Genomic DNA, 15,162 nt, shown 5'->3' on the forward strand with positions numbered 1-15,162 from the left:
GGATGCCCCTGCTGCTCGGGATCGGGCAGAGGAAGAAGGCACTCGGCTCCCAGCAAGTGCAAAAAATCACGCAGCTGTTTCCGGGCCCTGCTGTCCTCACAGCTCGGCTGCCGTTCAGCGCAGCGTGGCCTCTGTGGCTCTGACTTACCCTTATGGCCTCACCAGAAGCGCAGCCGGCATCGAGACATGGGTTTCACACTTTCTTTCCAGGCTGCTTAAGAACAAGAGAGATCTCTTCCTCCAGGAGAAAAGGAGTGCCTTCTGATTAATTAGAGCCAGAGATGAAAAATCAAAGTGACATGGAAAATTCAAAAGATTGGGATGTTGAATGCCAGTTTTAAAAATTAATATGTAAGATTTAATAGATTACTTAGGCCTCATGACAATGAACCCTGAAAGATTTTTTTCTGAATCATCTTTTTAAAAAAATTTTCTTTGTCACGATGCATAAATGATGGGCTTTACATTCTGGGAATCAGGAGAAAAATGGAGAAGGAATGTCATATATTTTGTTTTAATATGTTCCGTGCTGTCATTTGGTTTTGATATTCAAATCTCTTTTCTTTGTAATTTCCTAACTCCCCCCCCTCCCCAGCATAATCATGGTTCTTTGACTTTTACAAACTTACTGAATATAAATCCTGTTTAATTGTAGCCTGGTTCACGTGTACTAAAGAGTTATGTTAGTAACCAAAATGCTGTTGATCAGTAACTGGAGACAGATTTTGCAAAGAAAGGAAGGTGGAAAAAAATTGGGGGATTCAGAGGGGAAAGCTAGACTTGATCTTCCTTGTCCTTCTGTTCACTGCTTCAGCTGCAGGTTTTTCCAAGTTATGGTGGCCAGGGACGCATCCCTCTTAACACAGGGGACATGGGGGGGGCCGTGTATGCTCTCTCCTTTTCTGGTAATGTCTTTGTGGCTCTCTCTGTCTCCTCTGGACTCTCATATCAGTATCTCAGTTACCCTCGAGGGGTTGGTGTGCCACTGCGAGGAGCTGACCTGCGTTCTAGTTCCCAGTCTTGTTAGCTGTGTGACCTTAGCCAAGTTACTTAGCCTCTCTGAGTCTCAGTGTTCTTATTTATAAAAATGAAGAATGTAACAACAATTCCATAGGATTGTTAGAATTAACTCAAATACTGTATGTAAACGTTGGGCATCAATGTTTTAGAGTATTATTATCACTTTAAGTCTTGAGCTTTGGGTCAAAGTCAGAAATAAAGGACGTCGAGGCACCAGGTAAACAGTGTTTGGCCTTTATGGAGGCTTGGTGTGGTGCCAGGTGTGGCAGGAAGCTGGGGGCGTGAGGCTGGCTCCCCCAGGTACCGGCCCCCTTGCCCCGTGTTGCTGTGTGTCAGCTGGGGTCCCAGTCAGGTGGTGTCAGGCTTTTCGTTCGGCTGTCAGAGGGCCCACCTGGGTCCAAGGATGTTCAGCCTGAGGCAGATCTTGAAGTTAGCCTAAAATGTCCCTGGCGGAGAGCAGTAGCCTCAGAAGTGGAAGCAAAGAATTCAGGTCCATTCACTGGGTCACCTGGGGAGGCACCGCAGGGAGGCCGTGCCAGAATGCAGGCCCCTCAGTGTAGACTTTGTATGCCCTGCGATACCTCACAGGCTTTCGGAGAGGAAGCTAAATAGGATAGTATGTGGGTCACCACATTTTCCTTGCTTTCATAATAATACTCCTAACCGGGCACCTGGGTGGCTCAGTGGGTAGCATCTGCTTTTGGCTCAAGTCATGGTCCCAGGGTCCTGGGCATGAGCCCCGCGTCAGGCTCCTTCCTCAGGAGGGGTCTGTTTCTCCCTCTGCCCCTCTCCTGCTCACGCACATGCTATCTCTCTATCAAATAAATAAAATCTTTAAAACATAATATTCATAATAATAATAATATGTACAGTTTCTTGTTTTCTTCCCTGGGCCCAGAGTTCTCCCACTGTCCATTTGATATTTCCCAGAATCCTCTCTGAAATGCTTTGCTTAAACCTATGTGGTATTCAAGGTTTTTTTTTTTTTCATTTTTTTCTTCCTCAGTCTCCATCCCTAATTCATGCACACAAACTGCCCCCCACATGCACACATACACACACACACACACACACACTCTCAACTTGTTCTATAATCTTTAGGGTCTTACTCTCAATTAGTTATCCTGAAAAATACCGTCGCAATATTTCCTTTTTTTAAAAAAATATTTTCAAAAAGATTTTATTTATTTATTCATGAGAGATACAGAGAGAGAGGCGGAGACACAGGCAGAGGGAGAAGCGGGCTCCACCCAGGGAGCCCGATGAGGGACTTGATCCCAGGACCCCAGGATCACACCCTGAGCTGAAGGCAGATGCTCAACCGCTGAGCCACCCAGGCGTCCCTATCCTCACAATATTTCCAAAGCTGTTGGTGGATTAATGTAACACAAAAGCACTCTTGGTAGAAAATACCAGGCCAGGGCTCAGTGAATTTTTTCTTCAAAGGGCCAGTTCCTAAAGATGTAAAGCTTACAGGCCATACGGTCTTTGTTACAGCATCTGAACTCGGCCACTGTAGCAGGAAAGCCGCCGCAGATAATATAGGAATGAATGCACATGGTTGTGTTCTAATAAAACTTTATTTGCAAAAACTAATAATGAACTTGATCTGCTCTCTAAGCTGTAGAGTGCTGCCCTCTACCACAGATAAAGGAATGAGCAGGGGTGGTGATCTCAGGTGGTAAGGCCGGCTATCAGCAGGGAGCTTTAGAGCAGGAGAGGGCTTTGATGCCACCTTCCCCTGTCTGAAGGTCCCCCAGACCCGGGCAGGGCCAGACAGAAGCCCTCGGCCTGCGTCCCCAGGGTTAGCTGAGCTGGCAACTGGCCTGGGGTAGTTTAGAGGATGGAAATTTCCAAGTGGGCCAAGAGCCTTCTCTCTGCCAAGGACTGATTCAGAGTTCAGGGATTAAGCCTCTGGCGTGGGGATTAAGCCGCAGTTTCACAGGCTCTGACCCTCCCGGCACCAGATGCTGGGCCTGGCCAGGTACAGCACGTGCTGTTGAGAAGGTCCTCACCCCGGGTGTGGGCATGAAAGGGAAGAATGAAATGAGGGGCCCGAGTTTTCTGCTTTCAATCTTGATTCTCTTCTACTTCTGCTGAATCTGAGATGAGAACATACTTTGGAAACAACCAAGGAGCATGAAGGAATTTATCCCCAAGGCCAAGAGTGAGTAAACTGCAGAGTGTTAAGTTCTCAGTAGGGATGCAGAGAAGCATGGGCACAGACCTCACATTCCATCCTCGTGCTTTGTTCTGCTGGCTTCATGCTGCTGCTTCCTGTGTGTCTGGAAAACCACTCCTGATTTCCAGGTGCTTAGCACGCATGTGCCAGCCTACAGGGTCTATTTCAAAAGCAGCTTGTAGTTACCTGGGTCATGTTTGCACCTTCTGTCGTCAGTCATCCAGCAAACACTGGTCTCCGGAGGGTGGAGGTGGGGGTGGGGGCTTTGAACTCTGGAGCTTGAGGAAGACGCCTCTGGGTCAGTCCTTTGTTTTCTACAGAGACAGAGACCCAGAAGGGGATGGGAGTGGTTCAGTTAAACACTAATCTGAGGTGCATGGAAGACTAGAATCCAGTTCTATGGGCTTCTAGTTCTGTGGTCCATTCGTGAGACAGAACTACACTGTTGTCTGTGATGATAAAGGTAATGGGTTAGAGGCACCTGTAGTGGATTTCAAGTCCAATCAAAGTAAAGTAAAGGCTCTTTGACTATGAGATGGAATAAGTTTTTGCCTCACTCTGTAGCTCTAACTTCTTCAAATCCTATAAAAATTAGCTTTTGTTTCCTTGCATGGAGGTTACTTGTGTATACTTCTGTAGCAGTCGGGGTAGGGTGAGTTATGTTGCAGTGACAAGTGACCCCTAAAGTTAAGTGGCTTACAAAACCAGAGTTGTATTTCTCACTCATGTTATGTGCGTGTTGTGAGTTGCTGTGTTTCTGCTCCCCACCTCCTCTCTCAAAGGCTGAGGCTGGCAAAGCTGCCTCTCACCCAGGGTTGGAAAACTCTAGGTGGTAGGCCGAATCCAGTCTGCCATCTGCTTCTGTGAATATAAATATATTTCATTGAAACATAGATATGTTTATTCACAGATCTGTTTATTATTCATAGATATGAAACATGGATATTATTTATAACTGTGTTTGCATTTTACTAACAAAAATGAGTATTTGCAGTAGAGGTAGAGTACAGGCCACAGTGCCCCAAAATTTGACTTTCTGGCCCTTTACAGAACAAGTTGGCTGACCCCAGTGTGAAACATTAACAAGAGAAAAAGAGGGCAAACTACAGGCTGGTTCTTAAAACTTCTTCCCAGGGCAGCCCTGGTGGCCTAGCAGTTTGGTGCCACCTTCAGCCCAGGGTGTGATCCTGGAGACCCGGGATTGAGTCCCACGTCGGGCTCCCTGCATGGAGCATGCCTCTCCCTCTGCCTGTGTCTCTGCCTCTCTCTCTCTCTGTGTGTGTCTGTCATGAATAAATAAATAAAATCTTAAAAAAAAAAAAAAACTTCTTCCCAGAAGTGACACATGGTCATTTCTGCTCACATTTCCTACACTCGAACAAGACATGTGGCCACTCTTGAGTTCACTAAAGAGGGATGGAAAATCAACCTATTTCAATGTGATTTATGTTTTATTTGTACAAAAGTGGACTCCTTTTAAATTAAGCAGAAGAAAGATTTATGTGAAGGGTATTGGGTAATCACACAGTTGACAGGAAGGCTGGAAAGCCAGGCTCCCGAGGGAAAGAGGAAGAAGCACCACAGTCCCACCACAGCCATGGCCTCTGTGCGTCTTGCCCCCTGGGGTCTCCTGCACTCCAGGTCCTGACCATTGCCCACTTCCCTGAAGCCACTGGGGGTAACTTAAAATTGGACCTTAGCCTGCTTGTCATTCTCTCAAGATTCACAGTGCTAGGTGGGTGCCACTTATTGACCACATTTAAGCCATAAGGCCATGTCCTAGCCACTGAGAGGCCTGGGAGAATGAGTATAAAGGTTGTTGGTTTTTTTTTCTTCCCATCTTGGGAAGGCAGAAGGAAGGGGCCTTAATTATAAAGATTTATAAAGGGAGAGATTTCATTGATGTAGGACTCCATGCTGGGAAGCTCAAGCATCATCCATTCTATGCTCAAGTGCTGCTAGCTGGAGGCTGGGCAGGGTGTGCGGAAGAGTTTGGCACTGCTTTGGGTTTAACTTCTTCAGTGACATTTGGGCAGCCTTATCTCTGCATGCTTCCAGCCCGTGGCCTGAAAAGATTGGAGAAGGGTGGAACAGCTTCTCTCTCCTGGTTGTCCAGAAGCCACAATGACACTCATCACCTAGACTTTTCTTATCCCCTTCCTCCTTATCCATCATTCCATCCCCATGAAAGACCTCTACCTTTTTGTAAAAAGTAAGTCAGAAATCTAGTCATGGCCAGAGGGGCAGGAATGTATCAGAAATCAAATCGAATACGTTTCACTTTGTTGCTCCCACTAGGTAATTCTACTGGTGTGAATCATTGGGATTGGATTTTGTCCAAGCACTTTTAACCTCACAGCGTGCAAGGCAGGGGTTGTTTGACAAGCTGAGGTGGGGTTTGGTTTTGAAGAGGTGAGCTCCATGGATACAGAGCACGCCTTCAGGTGGGGTACACTGAGGTCATGCCAACCAGGAACCCCTTTCCACTAAGGGCCTCCAGTTTGAACCTTTGAGTTCATATCCAAATTAAATTATGGATAGTCTAAAAGATCGAACAAGAGTAACTTGTAACTTTGAATCCCATGACTAGACCTTGCTCTCTACAAGCTAATATTTCTAACATATCTTCTATGTGAGTAACCCAATTGCATTGAATCATACTTTTTCCTTTGAAAAATATCGATTTGTTTGGTGGGAATATTTAAACACAGTTTTTTTTTTTTTTAACTCTATGTTGGTATCTTTTTATTTTTTCCAGTGAATTTGAAGTCTCAGAATGTGGATGTGGCATGGAAAATTCTGGACCTTTAATGCTTCCCCACCTGAGATGACTAAAGCAGACAGATCTGGATTCTCTAAAAGATGTGAACCCCAAAATAGGAAAAGCTGGTGTGACAATCCAGGGGTCAAGGATGTGTTAGAACTTGGAGTCATGGATCTAAGACTCAGAACTCTTATTTGCAGGTTTGTGGTTGTGTATTGAATAATCGCTTTGGAACAGACTAATGGTCAAGAGCTTCCTAGAAGTGTGAGATGGCTTGTCACTGCACTTATATGGGAATACCTAACGGAAACTGTTTATAAGGTAGGTTTACATCTCTTTTGGTGATTTTGGATATGTCCAAAAAATGGCTAAAAGCAAAAAGTACATCCAGCATTGGGATTTTGTCTGCAGATTTCTATCCTATCTAGATCTTATGTTTTTTTGTTATGGTGTTGGCTGGGGGAGGGAGGCAGTGCTGTATCCCAAGGGTCAACATGGATATGGTGGCTTTGTTATGGCTCTGTAACATGCGATGAGCCAGGGAAAGGTGGAGATTAAAGCTCAGGCCACTAAATGGGAGCCCATTCTCCCTGACAAGAGCAGGACAGCAAAACAGGTCAGCAAGTCAAATGTCCAAATCAGATGGAAGATGAGTACAGCAGGTTGGGGAAACAGGGATGGGCAAAGAGGATTTTCCCTTCTTCGGTCCCTCTTGGCTTTAGAGTCTGATATCACCATTGGATTCTGTAGCCCATCCTGCCCTGGGAAGCTTCCATTCAGCAGGCTCTGTTCCCTCTGCCAGTGGAAAATAGAGAGTGTCTTCAAGTTGGCAATCCAGTTTCTTATTGGGACCAGTACCCTGACACCAAGGTTAAATTCTTGGAAGCCTAGATCCTACCCCCACCCCTTCAGCCCCCAAGTGACATCCTGGTCCAGGGAGTTGCTTATCTAGAATCTTATTGCTACCAACCAATAGCTGACTTCTTTTATCTCTGTGTCACCTTCTCTGGCATCACCTGCAAAGTCAGTCTTCTGTGAGGACCCAAATGAAAGTCAGATATAAGTCCCTGTAACTGGGTGTCCATATTCAGCTCTTTTTTTCTTTGTTCTGCAGAGAAGCTTGACCAGGGAAGGAGGCTGAAGGTTTCTTCTATCCCTGCCCAGGTCAGACCCAGAGTCCCCAAGAGCAGTAGCTCTACCAGGAGGCTCTCTTGAAATGATCAGAAGATGGTTTAGGGGGCACAGTGAAGCTCAGCCAGGCCTCTGATGACCAAGGGTGACTTTGTTCTCTTCATCTTTGTATCTGCTGCTGTTTGCTGCTGAAAATGGTTTCAAACCTCTGGAGTCCAGTCTTTCTTTTATAAAAATACTTTTCATATTCATTTCCTTACAAAACACACAAAAAAACTCAATTTATATTCCACATATTATACATGATTAAAGCTTTCTCCCTTTATTCCTGCTTGCAAGGTAATTATTTTTATTGATGACAAATGTGAGATTTTGGTCTCTCATTATCTGCTTCACAAAAGAGAGTACCCTATTAGTCAAATAAAATTCACAATTTTGCTTTATTAAAAGATTTTATTTATTTGAGAGAGAGGGCATGAGCAAATGTGCGTGCACATGAACCAGGGGAGGGGCCTAGGGAAAGAATCTCAAGCAGACTCTGTGTTGAGCAAGGAGCCCCACATGAGGCTCAATTTTACGATCCTGAGATGATACCCTGGGCCAAAATCAAGAGTTGGGTGCTTAACTGACTGAACCATCCAGGCACCCTTATAATTTTACTTTTTAAGTGACCCATATTCAGTATAATAGATACATAATATTTCAACATACGGTTTCACAATTATAGTATTTCAGAAGCTTAGGGACCCTCTGGCCCAACCCCACAATGTACAAAAGGGAAACTGAGTCACAGAGAGGAAAAGTAACTTTCCCAAAGTCATATCGAAGTGTGCCTTCACAAATGCTCTTCCTGTTTCTTGGCCTAATGCTTTTGCTACAAAGCTACTTTTCCCTTAGTGATCCTGTCACTTCCTTTCTATGGACTGCTTTGAGCTAAAGGATTATCAAGCAATCCTATTTTTTAAAGGCTAAATAAGCACATCCCAGTTGCATAAATTGAAGCATGAGCTAGAAAGTAGAATTGTGACGTGGGCATCAGAAAGTCTGAGAGCTCCTCCTGCCTGTTCAGGTCTCTCTAGTGCTTATGGTGCTTCTGGGGCTGTGGGAATGTTGAGAGAGCCAAGGAACGGGATGGGGTAAGAGGGGATGTGGGTGTGCGGACAAGAGGGCAGTGAGGCAGCACAGAGCCCGAGGAGCCATCGGACTGGGGGACAGCCCACGGTACACTTTAAATAAATAGTGCTTTTCCAATTGGTGTTTACCAATTCTTAGTTGTGGATATTTGGGGGAGGCTCAAGAAAATGTTTTCACAGCCCTTGGGGATCGTGTAATGAGAAGCATGTGTAAACTGAATGTTGAAGGAGCCACACCTGGGACACATTTGACCCATGACAGATACTCATGTGGGAAAAGAGCCAATGTTTTTGGAGCTGGCCCATTTTATGAAAAGATGCCTATCAAAACAAACACAAGTATACAAACAAAGCAACAACAGCAACAAATACCTCAGGGCCTGAGATTTGGGCATGGTTTTCTGAACAAAAGACTCAGCTCCACCAAAGCTCAGGGAGAGAAGCCATAAAAGAAAATGCCCCAGTCTGAAGGAGAGGCCGTCTCACTTCGGCCTCATGTGCATCCCCCGCGGGGACTATCATGTTACCGTTTTAATGAAAAGCAGACACTTTAAAAATGACTTCATACCAAATGAAAAATGATTCTAAGCTGAGTATGGCTTGTTGGGGGGTGAGCATAGGACTCCCACAGGGATATCCGTGGCTCCTCTCGTCCCCTGGGTCCAGGGTTACCAGGGAAGTAGAGATGCAGCTGATTTGAACAAAAATGCCACGCCAGGGGGTGTCTTCAGACTCTGCACCCATCATATATTTTGTTCTCTTTGCTACTCCAATGTGAAAAAGCAAAACCATGTACTGGTCCTGATTCAAGGGCTCCAGAGTTCTAGATTTTATTCTGTGGCAGATAGGGAGCCCCTGAAGGCATCCTCAGTCAAATGCTGTCCTCGACTCCTTTGTGATGGTGTGTTTGCTTCTTCTTGTATTGTCTCTCAGTCTTGCACTCAAGCTCAGTGTACTAAATCCAGGTCACTGAATGTCCCAGAGTTTCTCCTACCACCCCTTCCTTTGTCAATATTATTCCCCCTTTCTGCATGCCACTTCCACCCCATTTGCTTGGCTCATGCCTGTTCAAAAACCACTTCACCCTGAGTTCCTGCCTCCACCTCTTTAGTCATCTCTGTAACGGTATCAGTCATGCCTGTTACAGTTATGGGCTGGGGGAGGGATTGTCTGCATGATTCAGGGACTCTAAGTTCTTTGGCTGAAGGAAATGTGTTCATTCATCTCTGAATCTCCAGTGCTCAGTAACTTGTACAGCATCTGGAACACAGTAGGTGCTCCATAAATAGCATTGATTGAGTGAATCAAAGAATCTCAGGTTTATGAGTTCATAAAGTGCCACCTGATTGGACAACTTTGGGTACAGACCTTGCTGGTTCACGGACAAGCCAGCAGAGGTAACTGAATCCAAAGAATAGAATTCTGGTTCACCTTCTATGGTCCATGATGTCTCTGAAAGTTGTTGGAAACAAAAGACTTGCCAAACAAAAGAAAAATGGCTCATTGTAAGCTCCACACATTCAAGAAGCTTTCGCTATCTTCCAGTATCTGGGTTCTCCACAGAACTCCAAGACAAATCACATAAAAGGAGTGCTATAGACTAAGAGAGTTCACGGCGAACTTCTCTGCTTTTGTTCAGTGTGGTCTTGAGGTCTATCCTTGGAGTGCTTATAGCCTAATTGCTAGTATTAGCAACCAAGTGAAAATGATGGTTGTAGGAGTGTCTGGGTGACTCCATCAGTTAAGCATCTGCCTTTGACTCAGGCCATGATCCCAGGGTCCTGGGATTGAGCCCCACATCAGGCTCTCTGCTCAGCAGGGAGTGTGCTTCTCCCTCTCCCGCTGCCTGCCATTCTGCCTACTTGTGCACTCTCTCTCTCAATCTCTCTCTGTGTCAAATAAATAAATAAACGAATCTTTAAAAAAAGAAAATGATAGATGATAGTTATCGAAGAAGTCTTGGGTTCATGGCTGATAGCACATTTGCAATTTTATAGCTTTATTTCCTACATTAATGCAAAGGAATAAGTAATGTAAAATTGTAGTCACTGTGACAAGATCTGTGAATAACACAGGGCTCTTAGGGTTGTAAATAAAAACCTATCCTTGACAAGCTTAAACAGGGACTAGGGATTTTATTTACTCACAGATTTGAAAAATCCAGAGCAAGTCTGGCTTCAAACATGAGTTGATTCTGGGACTTAAATGAAATCAAGACAGTCTTTTCCTGTGGTTCAGTTCTGTCTGTTTCTGTATTTGCTTCATTTCCGGGTGCCATCTTGTGCCTCCAAAGCTCCAAGATCGTACTCTCTCAGTCCATATTAAATGTGAAAGAAGATAATGTTTCCTTCTGGAATCACCTACTCCAGTCCTGGGATTCATTCTGATCAGACCAACTTGAGTCAGGTGCCTCCCTGACCCAACCCTGTGGCTCTGTGGTTTGGATGTACTGAGGGTCCAGGCTTGTGACATTTGCTCCACTTTGGAGGCTAGGGGCAAGGGGTAGGGCTCCTCCCAAGTCACAGAGGATGGGGTATGACTCAAATCACCAAAACAAGGGAAGATGAATATTGGCAGGCCGGCAAAAATCATTTGTTGTCCATTCCAGGGACATAAAAATGGAAGTACAGTTTGATTATTCCCAGAGCCTATCAAAGCACAAAAGCACAAATGCCGTGTCCTGACCATTGTCCAGGCCAACTCTGTACAAAGTATTCCTTTTTCACCTGATACTTAAAGTTTTGGAGACGGCCCTGTTATACAGGGTGAAATAAGAATAAGACCTAGACCCTGAAGCACGAAGGTACTTTCCATATGCATGTGAGATGCCTTCTTTTTGAGCATTCTTTATAATCCCTGACTATGTAATACAAAGGATGTGTTGAAATGACTACTTTGTCAGAACCTCTTGGTTGGAAGCCAGACAAGGAAACAGGAGAAACGTTGAAGCCAGGAGGCTCTGTAACTCTGGGTAGGAGTGGGGAGCACCCAGGTCTGGAAGGAGCAGGGATGAAGGGATGAACAAACCTCTCTTATCCACCTTTGCAACTGCATCCAAGAGGGGCATCTGTGGGAGGGTAATTTATTCACTTACTCATTCATCTCTCCAACATTTCCTGAGCACCTCTGCCCATCCGTGAACTGGAAACACATTATGGTACCCAGCACACTGCATCTTCTCAATAGATGTGTGTTCAATGAATGCAATCTGGAAAAATAACCTTTCATGTTACAATTAAAGATGTAATGTCACACATGAAAATACATCACTGGTTTACACAGTAAGTGTCCATGAATGTCTGCACTGGTGAAAGTATTGGTTAACAGATCCTGTCTGATTTGAATGGTGAGGTAAAAGTGATTAGTAAAAAGAATACTACTCATGGTTAACACTGGAGTTTCCTTTTTTTTTTTTTTAAGATTTTATTTATTTATTCATAGACACAGAGAGAAAGAGGCAGAGACACAGGCAGAGGGAGAAGCAGGCTCCATGCAGGGAGCCTGATGTGGGACTCAATCCCGGGTCCCCAGGATCACACCACAGGCTGCAGGCGGCACCAAACCACTGAGCCACTGGGGCTACCCAACACTGGAGTTTCCTAGTTATATCTATACTACTTTTCTTTGCAACCATTATCCCATTTAATTCCCTACAATGACACTATGACTTGTTACTATTAATTATCCTTATTTTACAGAAGAGGGAATGAAGGCAACAAGAGATTAATCAACCTGCGCATAGTCACACAGATTATAGTTGATGGAGCCAGGGCCTTCCTGAAGACCAGTCCACTTTCAGAATTGAGGCTCAGTACTGGAGAGACTAGAGGTACCAGACGGGTGCTGGGGTGAGGGACAGAAGTCACAGATTTATTAACATTACCTACCAGGAAAAACTGTTTACACTGAACTGAATCAGGAAGCTTCCAATGGGGTGTTATGGTTTCTCTTTGTTACGTAGGAAAGCTGAACACAAAAGGTTGTCATTGTATTTTAAGCTCTTAGCACTGAATTCCAATTGGATCAAAGCCAGGTGGACACCAAGCAGAATGGACTTGATTAAAAAAAAAAAAAAAAAAGAATGGACTTGATACAGGGAGGGTGGGAGGAGAAGTGGAAAACGGGTTTTACTTAAACCTTACAGGGCCTCTGTCTGTGTCTTCCTTCCTATGGGTCTAGAGCTTCCTTTGCCCTCAGGTGGAGACTGGAAATCCCAGCAAAGATACTTGTTTTTAAATTTTGCTTTCACTGAAACAAAATGGTAAGTGGGCTCCCTGAACAATCAAGCCAAGACTTTGAGGAACATATCAGAGTTTTTTGACATTTGCCGATATACAGACTTCCTGCTTTGTAATGGCAATTTCTCCTCCTTGCTGTTTCTGTGCAGTTATACTACAAGAGGTGGAGAGATGTTCATGTGTGCCAGAACATTAAAAGAAAATTTACACTGAACACAGTATAATAACTCTGGTTCTTTCTCTTTTATTAAAAACAAAATGTGTAAGAGAGTTCTGGTTTGGAGGCGAGTTGTGTTTGTAGTTCTCACAGCTATAGTGTTGATATAGCACCCAGTGCCCATCAAGACTTGACTCGGTTTAACTGTTTTGAAGACTTCTGTCCCATGCACTTGGTCATCATTTGGAAGCAGGCTGAGGAGTTGTTATGTGCTGTCTAGAATAGATTTTCCTGGAATTGTTAGACTTGCATAATTCCGAAGTAATCTGTAGCATTTTACAGTTGGGAAGGAACTTGGAGTTCTTGTTATGGATGGGCATGACCTACAATATCCCATGTGCTTGAGAACAGTGCTGGACCTTGCCAAAAGTGCGTGGCCTAGCCTGCAGGCTCCTTTTAAGAGGAAGGGCATTTTCTGTGGAAGGAGGCCCTGATTGACCATTGCAATCCTCAGACAGCTTTAACCATAATCATAACCCTTGCCTACTATGCTGGATACTTGACGGCTGTTGTCTTATCTGGACTTCTTCCCACTCACAAGCTCCCTCTGGGCTTGGTTTTTGTTCTTGAAGGTTGCAGAAGATAAACAACAGTTCTTTAACAGAAACCTAGCTCGAACTGGGCCAAAACCTTCATGGGGAAAAGTGGCCATATCTTGTTACTTGAGCCTTCTGCTGTTTTTTGTATTCTTGTTTGTTTGTTTGTTTATTTATTTTTAAATAAATGTCATTGTGAAAAGCATTACTGTGCTGTGTAAAGGAAAGTCTCTCTGGAGTGCTGTTGCCTGGCTCAGCTACTCACTAGCTGTGTGATTTTGGGTAGGTTATTGAATCTTTCTGTGCCTCAGATTTCCTCATCTATAGGTCAGCATAATAAGAACATCATTAAGGGTCACCTGGGTGGCTCAGTGATTGAGCATCTGCCTTTGGCTCAGGATATGATCCCAGGGTCCTGGGATTGAGTCCCACATCGGGCTCCCTGCAGGGAGCTTGCTTCTCCCTCTGCCTGTGTCTCTGCCTCTCTCTGTTTGTCTCTCATGAATAAATAAATAAAATCTTAAAAAAAAAAATCGTTAAAGAAATCCCCTGCGTGTGAAATGAAATAAACATATGTTGATACCTAGAGCATTGCCTGTCATATGGAAATCATTTGATTTTTGTTAATTATTGTTATAAAAATTATACAGAATATATATAGAATATAGATGTTTGTACCTCTTTCCTGACATGAGTTTGACTATTTGGCTGTGACATAAATACCTAGATACATTAAAAGTGAATAAATGCCAGGCAACTGAGGCCATATGTTGCCATTGGAATTCATTCACTCATTTTTTTCATTCATTCATTCACTCACACAACACACACACTGTGGCAGGCACTAAGCTGGGCTTTGAGAGGCTTGGATAATTCTTACAGGCGTTAGTGGTAAGGTCTTCAGACTGGCTTCAGCATGGCGGTCCAGGAAGGCTCTAGGGGCTGGTAAATTTAAAAAATATATATTTTATTTATTTATTCGAGAGAGAGACAGAGAGAGAGCAAAAACAGAGGAAGGGGCAAAACGGAGATGGAAAAAGACAAGTAAAATAGCCACTGAGTGCAAGCTGGACTTGGGGCTTGATCCCTGGACCCTGAGAACAGGATCTGAGCCAAAGTCAAGTGCTTAACCCACTGAGACACTCAGGTGCCCCACAAAAATGAGATACTGTCAATCCATCAATCTCTGTATATTTACTGAGCATTCACCAAGGCAAAGCACCAAGCTAGGGAAAGAAGTAGGCAGAGTGGGCCCTGGGGTAGAAATACAACAAAGTACAGAGAACACCTGCTCTCGAGGAATTTACAGTCTTTTGCTGGGAAGACAAAGTACATATGTATGAAATGACAGTGTCAGGCTGTTTGTGACTTAAATAAGTGAAATCTGTATCTGTCTTTTCCAGCACAATGGTCCACCTGGATAGTACAGGGACACACGTTTCTTCTCAGTTGTACAGACCTGCCAGCTCCTGCTCGGGATGTGGAATGCCCTTCTTGGAGGGCAGGTATGGTTCTTTGATTTTCCACATGGCTGTGCCTAGTCAGGCAGCCCTGATGGTCTACCTCTTGCTTGCCAGGGCTTCTGTTTCTCGCCTCTGTGGACCCAGTAGATGAATCATTGCCTCTCTGTGTGCCAATAGTACGTTGTATAGACCTAGCATCTCTATAATGGTATTTTTCACATGACTTGGGAGTGGCTGATGGGTCTCTGCTGGCTTCCATTAAGAATTGCTTCATTTATCTATTCCTACATCACCAACCACCTCAGAACTTACTGCCTTAAAACTACAACTACTTAATTACCTACAATTCTGAGAGTCAGGAATTTGGGTGGGGCCAGGGGTGCAGCTTGCCACTGCTCCACATGGTGCTGCTGCCGTGGCTTTGCTGGGGCTCTAGGAACTGCTGTGGCCTCCCTCACATGTCTGGGCCTTGGTCCTG

The 15,162-nt window shown here is 44.4% G+C and overlaps 1 long non-coding RNA gene across 8 annotated transcripts in view; it reads left to right on the plus strand.

Moving 5' to 3' along the window:
• Positions 1 to 2,902: 2,902 nt before the first annotated feature.
• Positions 2,903 to 15,162, plus strand: part of LOC144317762 (uncharacterized) — a 35,787-nt gene continuing 23,527 nt past the window's right edge. For 3 of the 8 annotated variants that reach the window (XR_013383736.1, XR_013383733.1, XR_013383731.1), the window contains exons 1-3: positions 2,905 to 3,187; positions 5,961 to 6,287; positions 14,625 to 14,726. This is a non-coding gene — a long non-coding RNA (uncharacterized LOC144317762). Of the gene's footprint in view, positions 3,188 to 5,960; positions 6,288 to 11,928; positions 12,060 to 14,624; positions 14,727 to 15,162 lie in introns of all 8 variants that reach the window. The other 5 variants (XR_013383741.1, XR_013383739.1, XR_013383737.1 and 2 more) reach the window with 4 other exon arrangements.

Source organism: Canis aureus, chromosome 1 (assembly GCF_053574225.1).
Source record: "Canis aureus isolate CA01 chromosome 1, VMU_Caureus_v.1.0, whole genome shotgun sequence".
NCBI lineage: Eukaryota > Metazoa > Chordata > Mammalia > Carnivora > Canidae > Canis > Canis aureus.